Genomic DNA, 16,201 nt, shown 5'->3' with positions numbered 1-16,201 from the left:
ATATATACAGAATTCATCACCACCAAAGATTAAAATAGAAAACTTTATGGGTACATTTTGAGCTTGTACAGAAAGGTATGACAAAACTAGCATCAGCATTACTGAATTGCTCATTATAAGCCCTGATAGGAAATAATAATTTGATTAAAAATCAGAACAAATTCAAATTACTTTTTTTTTAACCTAGATTGCCATTTGAGTTGGAGAAGCATAGTAATGGAAACAGTAGTAGGCTAGATATCCAGTTTCATGTGTTCTAGTCCTGACCCAGCCATTTATACCCTGGCCTAAAGCAAGTCATATAATTTTCACAGGCTTCAGTCTCCTCAATTGTAATGAACTAATTTAATTTAGTTGGCCTCTAAGATCTCTTCAGGAATAAAAAGCTATGGTGCCTATATACCAAAAATATAGATATCCTTAGGATCCACCTTTCAGATTGCCAAGAGCAACTTTTGAATTATTTGTACCACAAACTAAACCAAACTTTGTGTTGACAAAAATAAAAGGATTTATATTAAAGGGCTGCTATCTGAAAGAATGGAAATTCAAAGCCCTCTTTATAAAGCTGTTTTACTTCAAAATTCTCCCTCAGCGTTCCTTCAGCTGTCATCCCTGGACTTTATAAGGCTAAAAGCTCTACTCTTGAAATAACCCACAGTTGGAGTTTATCCCTCTGAACACCAGCACCTGAGAGGATTCTAAAATAAAATGCAAAGACGTGACCAAAGACCATCAGAAGTTTACTTAACTAAAGATATGCTCAAAAAGAATGAGCTAACTGTTTATAGCAACTCCCTTCTCTGTTTACAGTCTTTGTCAAAGATTATTACTAGGCTGCATTTCTTAGAGGTTAAATTATTTAATTATTCTTCTGCCAGACTCAAACAACCAATGGAATTACTGAGTCCTTGTCTTTAGGTTCAAGAATGTGTAGGCATTATCTGTTGTGAAAAAAGGCCTGAAGTCTCACCACACCTTTGACTTCTCTCATCAGTCAGTACCCCACTCTCATTTTTCCTGACTTTACCTTCCCTTACATCTTGATCCATGATATTCCCACCTAGAATCACTCTCCTATTTTGAATGATCCATGATCCATGACATGGGCTCCTGCTGCTTACAGTCAAGCTCAGAGTTCTCTGGTGCAATGCAGCCCCTTGTGTTTTCTAATAATGGATCCTTACACTCAGGGTCCAAAGACCCAGTTTTCCCATGTGCCCCAGTTTATAGGGTAAGAAGTTTGTCTTGTTCTCCATTTTAAGCTTACACCGATAAGCTGCCAATGCCCCAATTAACTATGGAAGAATTTAAACCCTGCCTAGATTTTTTTCAGCCCTAGAGCCTAAAGCCCTTAAATACTAGTTTAAGGACCCTGCTATTATGATAGACTTTCTATGATGCCACCTGCCTGCCCACCTGACTGAACTCACAAGCACCAGTTGGGATGTCCCATTATTGTAGAATACCCACTTCTGCATCTGGGACATCTAGTACTAATCACTGGTAGGTTGGATTTTGGGAATTGCCCTCCTTATGAATTTCCTGCCCTGTCCTTGAACCTTCATTCTCAGAGAAGCCAAAATAATGCTTGGATCTCATATTAGGTCTCATCCTCTCCTTCCCACCTGCCCTGTCTTGTGGTAAGTATAGCGCCTCCCCTCCATGTCTTGTTGTTTCAACCTCTTTAAAAGAAGGTAGGATTATTTCCTAATTCTAAATCCATTTCTAGAGCAAGATTCCCATAAATACCTTTCCAAATGAAATATTTTTTAAATGAATCTTAGCTCCACCTATTGGTGACTCTATTATAATTATTATAATGAAGTAGCAGTAGGAAAGGCTGGTACGGGAAGTTGGATGAGGCATAGGATCCTGTCCAGCCATTGTCATTTGTCAAACAAAAGTTCCATGATCAGGTGATTCCTCAGGATCTGACTTCTCAGAATGATTTGTAGAGAAGCCTCTCAAGATTTACTATATTTACATTTACAGTGAATAATGGTTACCAGTTCTTAAAGGGCTTTTTATTACTGTCCCCATCCTATATTGTCTTTTCTCAGCCATGGTTTTAAATATTTTTCTAGGAAAATGCTATGCAAATTAAAACAGACTGCTCTGGTTGAACTGAGTGTCCAGGCACAGAACCTGACACCTCAGCAGGTCTATAATACTCTGACGCTCCTCTTTGGAACTCTCAAGCTAAAAAAGAAAACATTTGAAATTGACCATAAAAATAGGTTGGAATAGGATCCGTTAGAAGAACTGAGTGTTCCTTCTAAATGAAATCCTCCAGAATTCAAATAAAGAAGAACTTATCTCAGGGATAAGGATAAAGGAGTCTGACCATTTTAAATATCAAAGAAAACTTTCAGGAATTATAATATAAATATTATATTATATTATAAATATAAACTAACCAGTATAATTGAGGTGCCAACTTTCTAAAACTAAAGTCCTCCTTTAAGATACATAAAAACTTTGTAACAATTCATGAAATAATTACCGTTTACAAACTAATATTTGAAAATAAGAACAGAGTAGCTTTTCTCCAGTATAAAAAGAGAATTCTGTTTTCAATGTGCATGGCTACTGTATTGCCCAAGCATGTTACAATTTTGATTTTCTTCCCAGCTAATATTCAGAATCCACGCTGCATTTTAACTCTCTTTACCTTATCTTAACAAATATTTACTGAGTGCACTAAATACAGAGCATTGTGCTAGATGATGTTTAGTACATAAAAGAATTATGAAGTTCCTTCGCAGCTTCCTCAGAGCTGCATCTTTATCTGGAAGATAGTCTGCACATAGACATTTTTAAAGAGCGCAAGAGGATATGAGTTAAAAAAAAAAAAAAGCTATTGGGAACAGGGCTTCAGGGATCACTCACTTTCAGATTCTCCCCACTGTGTGGTTATCTTAGCTTATTCTTATGATTTGTTTATCCTCTAACCTGGGGAGTTTATGTCACTCCCTTTCCTCTTCCCCCTCCCCCTCCTTTCATCTCTATGTTTAATCCCCCCACTCCTTTTTTACTTGGTCTATTCTTCTGTATATACCCCCTTTCCAAGAACAGTTAATCTCTCTCCTTTAATGAGTACATTCATTCCACATTCATTAAGTGCCTAGTGTTGTGCTGGGCACTGAGCTGAATGGCAAGGATACAACGATGAAAGGCATGGACTCTGCCCTTAAGGGTACATGGTCTAGTGGAAACTAGAAGAGTAAAAATACTATTAGAAGCCAGTGTAATAGGAGCTATGATATAGAGATAAGTAAATTCAGTATCCTTTGGGAGCTCAGGGGAAGAGCACCTGACCCAACCCAACTGAAACCTGAGTAATACTAGCAGGTAAGAAGCAGACTCTGGAGGAGTCACAGAAGGTGAATTTGGGGCTGGATTTTGAAAGATGAGTAGAATTTACCAAAGTAAAGTAGGGAGAAAAGATTATCTGAGAAAAAGAAGAAAGCAAGTGGTAAAATCTGAAGGAGTACAACCATGGAGCATTTGCGTAACTCCAAGTATCCTATGGCTGGAGTATAAGGTACGCAGGGACAAAAAAAAAAGTGAGGCTAGAGGTGGTATGGCCCTAATATGGAAATGGAGTTTATTGTACCTGTTGGTTATATAAAGATTTATATTCTTTTATCATATTTTTTTATTTATGTGGATATTCTGCAATGTACTGTCTGAGCACAAAAATTCAGTCCCATTCAGTCTTAACCCAATGCCTAGGACAGTGTTCATCCCATAGTAAGTTTCCAAATTTTTTGTTGAAGTATGTATTTCTCAAAATTTTTTTAACAAATCATATTTTTAGTTGATTTTATTTTCCATATTGATCAGTGGATTTTAATAGAAGATACTTAAAATATGACAATAGAAAAAGGTTCCATATTTTTATTGAAAAAATATACTTCTTAGCACCCATTTGCATAAAATCAGTGAGGAAACCCTTTCTCTTAGATTTACAGAAAACTATGTTTGATTTAATTTCCAATATAAAATGGTTGAGATGTGTGGGTGATTTTATTTTTCATTCAAGCTATGGCACCCGGATTTCTTTTGCTATGAAAGAGTATATTCTAATACTTCTAGAATTTCCTTTTTCTATTTCTAGTTTTCAGAATAACAATTGTATCTGTACAAACACTGTATATTTTACAATAACAACTGGCACAAGTATTAAATCTATATCTGTTAATCAGAAATTTCCTGGGTTTTTCGTATTAAATCTAAAACCCGAATCTTGAACAATAAACAGCAATGCAAACTCTTTCCAAGTTTTCTTGTTCCCTCCTTAGACAAGCAGTAGTTTCTTCAGCTCTGGCTATCCAAGCAGATCTGTAGGATCACAGCCACGACGGTGGCAGCCTACCGTTGACACTGAACTTGTGGTTAATTGTGGAGTTCTGCCACAAAACCACCTCACTACCACAAGCTGGATACTTGCCCAGGAGAGTGACACACTGCCAGGCCAAGCAATATACCAAAGGCACAAGAGCAAACTGCCTTTTACCCCAGACAGCAGTCATTTCTGGATTCCAAGTGGAGCCAGCAGTGAGGCACACCAGAGAAAAACTTAGCAGTATACTTTCTCCACTAAACCTTCTTAAAATGTATTCATGTTGTTTAGCAAAAGAAGCTCAAAATTATTCATGCAATTCATTGTCTACCATCATCAATATATGTAATACTATTCATTTGTGAATTTTTAAGATAGGCATTGGGAATGGAAATTAAAAATTATAGTTATATGGCTTAGCTGCTAAGTGAACCCCCAACTTATTGCAAATAGGAGTAAATAATGTGTCTTTGTGTGTGTTACTAAGCAGCACACATCAGCACAGAAACTCTGGGAACTTTATTTGAAAGGCAGGTTATCCTCATAGGAAGGCAGGAAACTTTAGTGTCAGTCAGATCTGTTACCACTTTGTAGCTAGTTGCACGATCTTGGAAGTCTCTTAATGTCTCAATCCCTATTTTCGCTTATCTGAAATAACAATGTCTACCTCATAGGGTGATAGTTATGGATTAAATAACTTACATATGTGACGTGACTAACAATGAGTAGATGCTCAGTAAATGTAAATTTGGTTTCTTTTCCTTTCATTTTACCCTCTTCCTTACCCTTCCTCATTACTTTCCTGTATTCTATCAAATTTGAGTTTTTCCTAAAGAGATCTCCAGATTACATCATCTGATCAACTCTTTTTCAAGACTTACTTTCAATGCTATTTTTTCAACTAAACCTTTGTCTTCCTAACTAAATAGATATATTAGTGGCTTTCTTTCATCACAAGGAAAATACTACAGGAATTTTAATGCCTCTTCTCTAATTCTATACCATAAATGCAGAAATTTTTCAAAAATTTGGGGGGCCTACTAGCTTAGATCTCATTCTGCAGAAAAGATGTTGACTTAGGACCATGTGTGGTGATAAGGAGAAACGGAAAAAAAAATCAAATTTTAACAACCTGTTTCATCCATTGTGGCCTTAAAAATGTTTTGCAATGGTGGCTCAGTGGCAAAATTCTCGCCTGCCATGCTGGAGACCCGGGCTTGATTCCCAGTGCCGGCCCAATCAAAAAAAAAAAAAAAAGTAGTGAAAACAAGAGAACATTTATGGCTGCAAATATTTATTCACTCATTCTACATGTGCCAGGCACTGCCCTAGATCCTAAAGGTACAAATATGAATAAGATATTATCCTTGCCCTTAGTTTAGTAGAGGAGACAATGTGTGAACAAATGCAGGACAGTATGAAATACTCTAATAAGGTTCTTACCATGTACAATAGTAGGGTATAAATGAAGAGATGCTGGCCTGGAAATTGAAGAATAAATAGTGTTTTCAAGGTGGACAAGGGAAAAGTAGAGCATCCCAGACAGAGACAGCAGTATATGCAAGGGTATGGAGGCATGAAATGTCATGGACATTTGGGGAGCTGTAATCTGGTTAGTAGGACTTCAGGCCAGGTTAGGGATGGGGAGGAGGGTGGGCATGGAGAAAAAAGCTGAATAGATGGATAGAAACCAAACATGGAAAGTCCTATAGGTCTTCTGAGGAGCCTGGATTTTATTCTATGGATGATAAGGAGCTGTTAAAGGTTTTAAAGCATGGGAGAGGCATACTGTATTTAATTTGTGCATTACAGAATTCAATCCCGGTACTACATGAAGAATAGTTTGGGAGAATATAAGACCAAAGCCAAGAAGTTTATTTAAGAAACCATTATAATATGGGGAGCTAACACTTAATTTGTACAGAATTTCTGTTTGGGTTGATTGTAAAGTTTTAGATATGGATGATGGTCATAGTAGCACATTATTTAAGTGTAATTAATAGCACTAAATTATATATATGAAAGAGGTTAAAAGAGGACATTTTACATTATAAATATATTACTAGAATAAAAATTAAAAGTTAAAACATAGGACAGTATAACACAGTGAATTCAACTGTAAATGACTATAGTTAATAGTACAAGATTAAAAATGTTATTTCATGAATTATAGCAAATGCACCACACTAATGCAAAGTGTTAATAATAAGGTGGTACATGGGGAGAAAATATACCAATATAAACTGGATTATAGTTAATAAAGTACAATTTTAATATTCTTTTAATTGTAACAATGGTATCACTCTAATGCAAAGTGTCAGCAATAGGGGGTATATGGTAACACTTTAATTGTTACATGATTTTTCTGTAAATCTACAACTTCTCTAGTTAAAAAAAATTTTTTTAATTAAAAAGAACCATTATAACAGGCCAAATGAAACATAAAAGGTCTGAACTAAGGCAGCAGCAGTAAAGTTAGAAAGGATTGAATTAATATAATAAATAGCATCAATAGACTTCCTGATCAATTCCATGGGATTGGGGTGGAGGGAAAGAGCTTAAGAAGACAGTGACACCCAGGTCTAACCTAGGTCACTAGGTGAATCTTGAAGCCTTAACCAGAATAAGAAATACCCTTTAAAGGAATTATTGGGAGTAAATATTGTAAGTTTCATTTGCACATGTTGAATCCATGTGTGTATGTTTCTTGGCAGTTGGATATATGAACCTGAAGCTCAGGAGCACAGTCTGGCCTAGAGATGTAGATTGGAGGGCTGTATTATCTAGGTAGACGTGGAACCCTGGGGAAAAAAGTGAGATGTCCTCCCGGAGATTATAGAGCGTAAGAAGAGATGATCACAGTCTGAACTCTGAGGAGCACCAGCGTATAAGGGACGAGTTGCAAATTGCTCCAAAGGGTAATTGAAAGGAAAGAATCAAATTTAGAAAGCGGACCAGAAAGAGTGGTGTCACAAATCAAAATGAGGGAGTTTCAGGAAGGAGGACATTAAAATAAAATGCCAGATTCTAAAAAAGATGAGAACAGAAAAGTGTCTTCAGGAGGTCATTAATAATCTTACATGGAATAAATTTTAAGTCATAAAAGGGGCAACAGCCAGACTGCAGTGGACTGAGGAATAAATGGGTACTTATGTTGGCATTAAGAAAGGATTTCATTCTAAAACGTTTAGCCAGGATAAGGCTTCACCTTGTTTCATTATTATCTTTATTAATTTTAGCTAAAATTCCATAATTTAAATGGATAACTGATGAAATATAAAGAAATTCACACACACATGTATTTGGTTCCTGTAAAAAGAAATCTAACCATAAAATAGCAATTTCTCTTAATGGTATGCCTATAGTAACTTTATATTTTTACAAATAAATATTATTAAATAGCACTTATTTTATATTCATAGTGGTGTCCTATAAATAAAGGAATGAAAAATATAATGTGAGGTTACAGGTCCTGTATAGTGTAGAAATAAAAACATCTAACATACCTCTGACTGAACAATTACCTGGCTTCAGTGAGTTGCGTATCTTAGTCTAATTGTCTTTTTATCTTGTACCCCTTAGAAGTCATTGAGATATCTCAGTTCTTGAAAAAAATTCAGATGATAAGCCATTTAAACGGTCTTATTCAACATTCTTTGTTTAAAATCACAGTGTTTTCACGACCTCTGAAAATAGTAAACATATAACTAGATCTACTCATGCAGAGCAAGATTTGTACATTTAGGGAATTTTTATAATGTCTTGTCAGATAATTGAGACAAAAAAAGGGTATTTTATGTCCTTTATGCTGCTATATAACAAGGATTAACCGCAGTGCTCCAGTTTTTAACCTAACATCAGTCTTCACTAGCATTATGCTTGGACTGTTTCCAGTGAGCAACTCTCCAGCATAGTTTGGTGTTTTTGGTATTTATATTAAATATAAGTACAAACTGTGAAAAATAACAAGAACAAAAAAAAAAGAAGAAAATAAGCTGAAAAAAAACAAGAAACTTTATATATAAATTTGGGGTTTTAATACTTTTTTGGAACGTATAATCGTATTTAAAAGGATGACTAACATCCACTCTAATATGAACAAGACTTTAAACAAATCAAAACTTTGGCTTTTTACCCATCAGACTGAATAGGTGTGGCTGATTTTATTCCTTAGTGACCCCCTCCTTTTTACAGGTGAAAAGATTTACATCAGATTTCCTCTTATTATAACCTCTCAAACGTTGTCCGGACCAGCAACCAACTCTCTTTAAACAAATACCAGCCAACCAAGAAACCATGAGGTTTTATTGTGCTATAAAATTAGACCAAACATTTCCAAACCTTCATAGGAATGAGCCTAACTAAATCTTTACTAAAAATAATTTCAAAATAAACGGCAGGCTCCAAGTTTCTCTAATAATCAAAATCCCCCCATCCTTCATCAATCTTGCCCTCAAGCCCTTTACTCCTCCAGAATTACACTGCAAGCAGTTTCTTTGGCCACATATACATAAGAACTAAAGGATCCAGTCCTGTTATCTTAGTGGAACGTAAGAATGGAGGAAAATGTTAACTATTCCTTGTATGTACTCACATCACAATTCTGTTTCCAGTTTTCCTGTACACTACCAGCCTCTAAATCATGAGTATGTAAGTAGTATACCATGGGCATAGAAAGCCTGACTATTGTGAAAAATTAAGCTGGATCTTCAGCTTGGAAAAAATAGATCCCCATCAGTTATTTGATTCCATTAAGCAAATACTTATTAATTCAGGCACTGTTCCATGTACTCTCAATATGGAGTGTGTGTGTGTGTGTGTGTGTGTGTGTGTGTGTGTGTGTGTGTGTGTTAGAATGGGGATGCTTGTTGATGACCAGTGAGGAACAACATGTGCTCAAATAATTATAATAAAAAATGGAATCCCTAAAAGATTGCAATGCTAGATCAGGAAAGGTGGCATGAATTAGGCATTGGAACATAAGGTAGAGAAATGATAAAAATAAAAGAACATGCAGTACCCATGTCATACCAGACTCTAATCCTCAATCCCATTCCTTATAACACCCTGTTGCTAAATTAATAATCTTCATTTTACAGATGGGGAAATTGAGGGATGGAGAGATTAACTTGGCAAAGACTGTGTACCTAGTAATTGGTGGAGTCAGGATTTGAACCCAGGCAGTGTGACTCCAAAACCTCTGGGTGTTTCCATTGTTTCCGTAGTTCTTAAACCTTGGTGCACAAGAATCACCCAGGTAACTTTAACCCAGGTGGTAACAATGCCAAGCCCTACCCCCAAAGATCCTGATTCAGTAAACCCAAAGTGGGACAGAAGAATTTGTATTTCTACCAAATACCTCAAATGATCCTGAAGCAGAAGGTCCAGGAACTACATTGTTCTAAGGCTGGCCATGGCAGTATTGAGTAAGACCTAAAATGGCCTTGAACATACTTGTTGATGTGATGTGCTAAATTAACTTCCTGCTTCTCTTAAGCCACATACATCTGTCATATATCAGGAGCTGTCTCAAAGAAGATCCCTAATTATCATTACCATCATAAAAGGTCACATCTATATGGCATTTTATAATTCATAAAGCCCTTTCACATACTCCATGGCATTTGAACTTTATACCAACCTATGAGATAATCAAGACTCAATGAGGCAGTAGGATTTACCAAGGTTTCATGCAAATTGTAGAGCTAAGTTCGGGTCTTCTGATTCAAGATCCTAAGCCTTTTTTTCCTACATCACTCACACACATGGACATACTCAATGAAGTATGGTCAATACAGTTAAAGTCTCATTGAGTGAAATATCTTTCCTTTAACACCTTTAACCCTATTTCCTAGTTAAGGTATGGTTTCTGGAAATTCAGGGAATGTGATCAACTGTTAATAGAAAAGATGAGATCAGAATATAGTACAAGATTTCTAATGTCCAGTTCTCTTCTCAAACAATTGACAAGGCAATAATAAAATCCTCCCATTTATATGGATTAAGTTGATGCTTTGAGTCCATTAAGGTACACACTTCTGAGTGGTTTCCTAGTGATAGGAATAAGTTTGCTCCGATGCCAATTTATAGAAATTTGAAGAATGCCAGACTGTACAATGACCCATAGCTTAAGTCATAATAGAAATTTTAAATAGGAAAAAAAAAAGTGAAAGAGCAGTTAAAGATAGAGTAAGTGATTCCTTTCCTTTCATTTTTCTCTTTGTCTACTAGCAGCTTTTCCTTATTCAAGATAGCAAAAATAATAAAGAAATTATGAGTTGGTATTCTCAGACAACAATGTCAACATTACGTGAGCAATTTCCGGAGATCTAGTATAGGAGGGTAGATTCTAAGTTTGCCTTCTTCATACTCTACAATTTTCTTGTTGGATAAAGTCTCTAGTCCACAGTGGCACTGTCTTATTTTTATCCTCTGAGAAGCAGATACCAAGATGGGGATTAGATATACAAAAGATTTATTGGGGGAAATGCCTGTGAAGGATAAAAGGAAGAAAGCCAGTGAAAATAGGGAGAGTTTTCAAAGTGCACATGTCTGACACCAATGAAAGAGAGAGGGAAGGAAGGAGGCTTGAGTAGAAACAGATTTAGTCTACAGCACAAGTTCTCAGAAAGTTTCAACTAAGCCAATGGGGAAGCCCAAGCCAAAGTCACCCATTACAGGGATCCCTCATCTCACAGGCATGGACATGCATTAACACCCCTGCCATGCTGTCATTGACTAGGAAAAGCCCAAGGGAAGGTTACCTCAGCACAAAAACAAGGATATATCCAGAAAGGTGACAGTTGAGTCCAACAGTCAAGTGTGCACCTTACAGCAGAAGATTTGAAAGCACATTTTCAAGGTTACCAGCAGTCCACTCCTTTCTCTGCACAGATCTGCATCTCCACGCAGTTTTAGTGAATAGGTCCTCCATGGTTCCTGAGGGGAAAGTTACAAAAAAGAGGTTGGTAAGATGAACCAGAGACCCCATTGCTGCACTCAGTCTTGGATAAGAAGTACTTATACTTCCCTCCTTGATTATCTGGTTTAAATTCCCCTCACCCTCAGCTAGCTCTTTGGCCGGTCTCGGTGGCTTACCTCGTGGTGCAACCCAAGCCTTCCTAAGCGTTCTTATCCCTTAACAATAATATCCTTTTCAAGCTAGGTTTGTTGCACATGTCCACTCACAGTTACAGTGGGCAGAGGGAGTACCAGGAGACTACCAAATAATACACACAAGTCATATGATTTCCTCTCGGCCTCTATTGTGTAAAAGCAGCACTATCTCCTGATGATCAGTATTGATTATCTCTGCCAAAATGGTGATTCCTCTTCTCACCTGCTGGTCTCTGGACACAAGGAGTCTAAAGTGCCCTGCCAACAACCAGAGTTTGCAATTCAGTGAGACTCCTGATGTGCCTTTGGTAAGAGTCCACCTCTCTGTTAACTAGTCTCCAGCTCTGCAGAGGCTAGAATTGCACATACAGAAAGCACAAAATCCCACAGTAGCCAGTGGGTTATTGAGAATGATAGCAAGTGGGACCTCTCCTGCTTCCATTCCATGGTTTCCATTGTATTCCTCCTATTGGGATGCAGAACTCTTTAGAGGTCTCTGGTTTAAGTCTGTTCCCTATGGCACCCACCACATTTGCCACAGCACCCTACCTCCAGCTCATATATGGGCCTATATGGGGTTGAAGAGGAGAGAAATCCCATATGACTAGCTGAAGGAGTAGGAAAAATCCTGCACTTCTCTTTGAAAAGGTTAACACTGCATCCTTCCAGAGTGTGACTTCTGAGCTGATATTTCAGCTATGCCTTTAGAACCTGTTCTGGTGTTCTGTTAAGCTGGCTGCTTCTAGATGGTGAAGAATGTGACATGACCAGTAAATCCCATGGTCACGAGTCCAATCCTGTACCTCCTTCACTATGAAATGGGCCCCTTGGTTGGAATCTATGTTGTGTGGAATTCCATGTCTGTGGGGTCCAGGCATTCTGTAAGCCTCGGATCATGGGTATTGACTGAGTCTCTGCAATCAGAAAAGACAGGTCTGTATCCAGAATAGGTATCTATCCTTGTGAGGGCAAACCACTAGCCCTCATTGTTGACTTATCACCAGGTAGACAGTTGGTTTCATTGAGAAATAGTGACATATCTACATTGGTTTCTGTTGCTTAATTGTTGGACATCCGGAAGCAGTAGAAACTACATTGGCTTTAGCAATTAGAAGACTATGTTATTTGGCCCATGCATACCCTCTATCTCTGCCACCACAGCCACTTTGTTTATGTGCCCATAATGCCAATTCCAAGGTGGTCAATGACAAAGATTTGCTCATGTCAACTCACCTAGTTATTGTATCTACTTGGTTGTCAGTGCCTCTCCCATGGTGGGTGCTTTCTGTTAGTCTGTAATTGTGATACAAAACTTTTAATGTTCATCTACATGCCTCTATATTAGAATTTCTTGTCTCCAATCTTTCAGTTCTTTTCTTTCCAGGCCTCTGACCAGACAACCAGGCCGTTGGGCACTGTCCAAGTCTATATATATAGTCTCAGACCACTTCTCATTCCATAAAAATTTGATGACTAAGTGTACTTAGTCCTCCCATTGGGGAGATTTTCTCTCTCCACTCTCTTTCAAATATATCTGCAAAGGTTTTTGTAGTTCAAAAAATTACAATTATCTTTTTTTTTTTTTTTTTTTTTTCACATGGGCAGGCACTGGGAATCGAACCCGAGTCCTCGGGTATGGCAGGCAAGCACTCTTACCTACTGAGCCACCGTGGCCCTACAATTCATTTTTATCTTATTCACACATACAAAACTAACACATCTGTCAATCAACCTTGAACGTTTCCTTTCATTCAGATTGTTGTCCAGGACTCCCTATATGGCCATAGGAACAAGCTAGGGAATGATGCTGTTGCAACTGTGGTGAGTGACACGGAGGTCTGGGCTTCCTGCTCATGAAGTTTACTTGTGTCTTCTGACCTCCTCTGACTCAATCCCAGATGTCCCATTTCCATATCACAATGGACTGCGGCTGGACCTGTCTGATTTTATAACTTGACATATCCAATAGAGCCCAGCTCTGGAAACTGGTGCTCCATAGTTAGGTGTTCTGCCTCTCTCACACCTAATAACCAACCAAGAGTTTTTTCTGAAAAGGCTTGTAATTCTATACTGCAGAAGTCATGGCCTTACTTCAGAATCCCAGGGGCCTGCATTATTATTTCCCAATCATGCTTGCCATAAGTTATGCATTGTATCTTTTCCTGTGTCTGACATCTCCAACACTGTAAGATCTACAGGATTCTATAACCTCAAGTGTTTGTACTGCAGCCTGGGCCTCCCCTCTCAAAGCTAGCAGCTTTGCCTTTCACTCGGTATATGGGTGGATAGTCATAGGTGTGGAAGGTGTTGTTTCAGAGCCCAAAGAGGCCTCTCCCAGGCATGGTGCTTCCTTCTTTGAGGCAGGGAACACAAGATACAGGGGTTTGTCTTTTACTTTTGCAGAGATATTCTATCATGCACCTGATCGCTGGACCCCTAAAAATTTCATTTAAGTGTCAGGTACCTGCAACTTCATACGTTTCATGAAGGGTTTCATAATGGGGTTTATCTCCAAACTTATGGAATACTGGGTCTTAACAAGGGCTTTGGCATATTATCCACCTTTTTCTCAACCTTAAGAATCAGCATAACGCCATCTGTGCAATGTTTAAGTAGGATGTCCATGCAGTCAAGAAGTGCACTTTGACAGATGGCAGGAGAGTTAATGTAGCCCTGAAGGAAAAGTGTAAATGAATATGAATATTACAGGAATGTGATCTGTTTCTGGTCCTTTCTTCTAATTGGAATAGAATGGTCTGAGACAAAGGCTAAAGCTGGAACGAGTGGAAATGCTATTTTCCTGAGGGACTCTAGTCTACTGGGCTATGAGCCAGAGTAAAGGGTTCTTTCACAATCTCCTAGCACTGCTATGGCCTTTTCCATAACTATTGTAAGACCCGTCACCTGAGAGGCCAAGAACTAAACTGGCTATACGGTCTGAACTGTGAAGTTTGGAAGTAAATCCGAATGGACCAATAACCTGGTCTGTTTCATGAATAAATAGAGAAGTTCAGGCTTGGGACCCTATAAAGTTAAGTCAATATTAGTTATAGGGGAAATACTGTTTGTTCTTTCTTCTGTTGTAGTTGCTTTTTAAAAAACAATTCAAGTAGAGCTTTTTAATATGTTATAATGTTAAAAAAAAAAAAACACCCTTTAAACACACACAGACACACACACACACACACATCGAGAGTGTTTGTAACCAAATAGAAAGGAAATCACTTTGTCTTTACTATTAGGTACATGAGAATTCAAAGTGTTTGCCCAATACCCTTCAAGTATGAAACTAAAAATACCCCTATTTATGAAATGGGAAATACTAAAATTATGTAGCTTCAGATGCCATGTAGTCACCTCTATCATGATTATTAAGATAAAGATTAGTAAATGATAGCTATTAAAACCTTTTAGTCCTGCATGTTTGGCACAAAGTTCTCCAATGCCTATTACCTAGAAATTATATGTAACAAGGTCTGGGAAATACAATGTTTAAACTTTTACAGTACCAAGGAAATTATTTCCAACCTCTTTAAAGTTGTGACACACTATCTTGTTTGTTGGATTTCACAACTAACCCTCCTCTGTCATATAGTCTCCCAAGGACAAAATTACTCTATTATATGACATTTTAAAAAAAACACTTAATTTAATCCTACTTTACTTCGGGATTTTTTTGGTTTTATAGCTTCCTCTTCTTTCACACTTGAACTACCTTAAAACTTGGCTCAAAATTCACCTCTTCTCCTGCTATATTCTTTTAGTCTTTTATATAAATGTATATTATACTACTTGTGTATCATATTTTTGTTGTTTAACTTTAAATCTTCCTCCCAGGTTTAAATGCAAGGCCCATATCATATTTGTCCTTTTCTCCAGAGTTTTCAGCACAGTGCTTTATACAGAAGGGGATCAATAAGTGTTTTCTGAATTGATTAATTAATTAATGAGCAAAGGCCTTGGAGGAAGAAGCATTCCCAGAATGTCAAAAAACACCAAGCACAGAACCATTATTCTAGTAGTTTAAAGGTGAGTCAGTATAATATCTTCTGTTCTAGAACACAAATACAGTGAGAGAATGGATGTGAAAATGCTATAATAACTGTGAAATCTCATATAAATGTGAGCATGTGTCATTATTGCTCATTACTTAGCCTTCAGGGAGTATTCTGAATATGTGAATCAACAGTCTATAAAAACAAGAATGAACTTGGCTCATTGAAAATAGGAGAACCAGGAAGGATCTGTAAACGGAAGTAAGTTGACAAGAAATTTTTCATGCTCTAGTGGGAGTTCAGTTTTGGGAAACTGAGTCTTGCTGAGGTCTTTCCCAAATACTTATTTCTGCATCCTACTTTAAACATGACCATCTCTTTAGATGCTTAGGATTTGGATAACCCTACATAGTGTTACCAGATATATGTGTTACCAGGTGTTACCAGGTTACATACAGGCTTGATTGGTCAAAGAAACATGTGTCACGTTTGGATAACTCTATTGAGATGCTAAAATAACTGACGCATTTTGAAGTGACCATTTGCTATAAGCTTCAGTGGTTCTGGAAGAGGCAATAAAAATATCAGGGCAATTTGACAAGCTACTGTGGTTCAAATAGATGTTAGTGGTAGCCAAAGTTCAGAAATTATGTCAATGAAACTGGATTCCATTAAGTCAATCAGTAACTAAGGAAATAATTAATTGAGATACAATCACAAACTAGAAAAACAGGATAAAATT

Source organism: Tamandua tetradactyla, chromosome 8 (genome assembly GCF_023851605.1).
Source record: "Tamandua tetradactyla isolate mTamTet1 chromosome 8, mTamTet1.pri, whole genome shotgun sequence".
In the NCBI taxonomy this organism is placed as follows: Eukaryota; Metazoa; Chordata; class Mammalia; order Pilosa; family Myrmecophagidae; genus Tamandua; species Tamandua tetradactyla.
Note: the sequence above shows the minus strand (reverse complement) of the source record.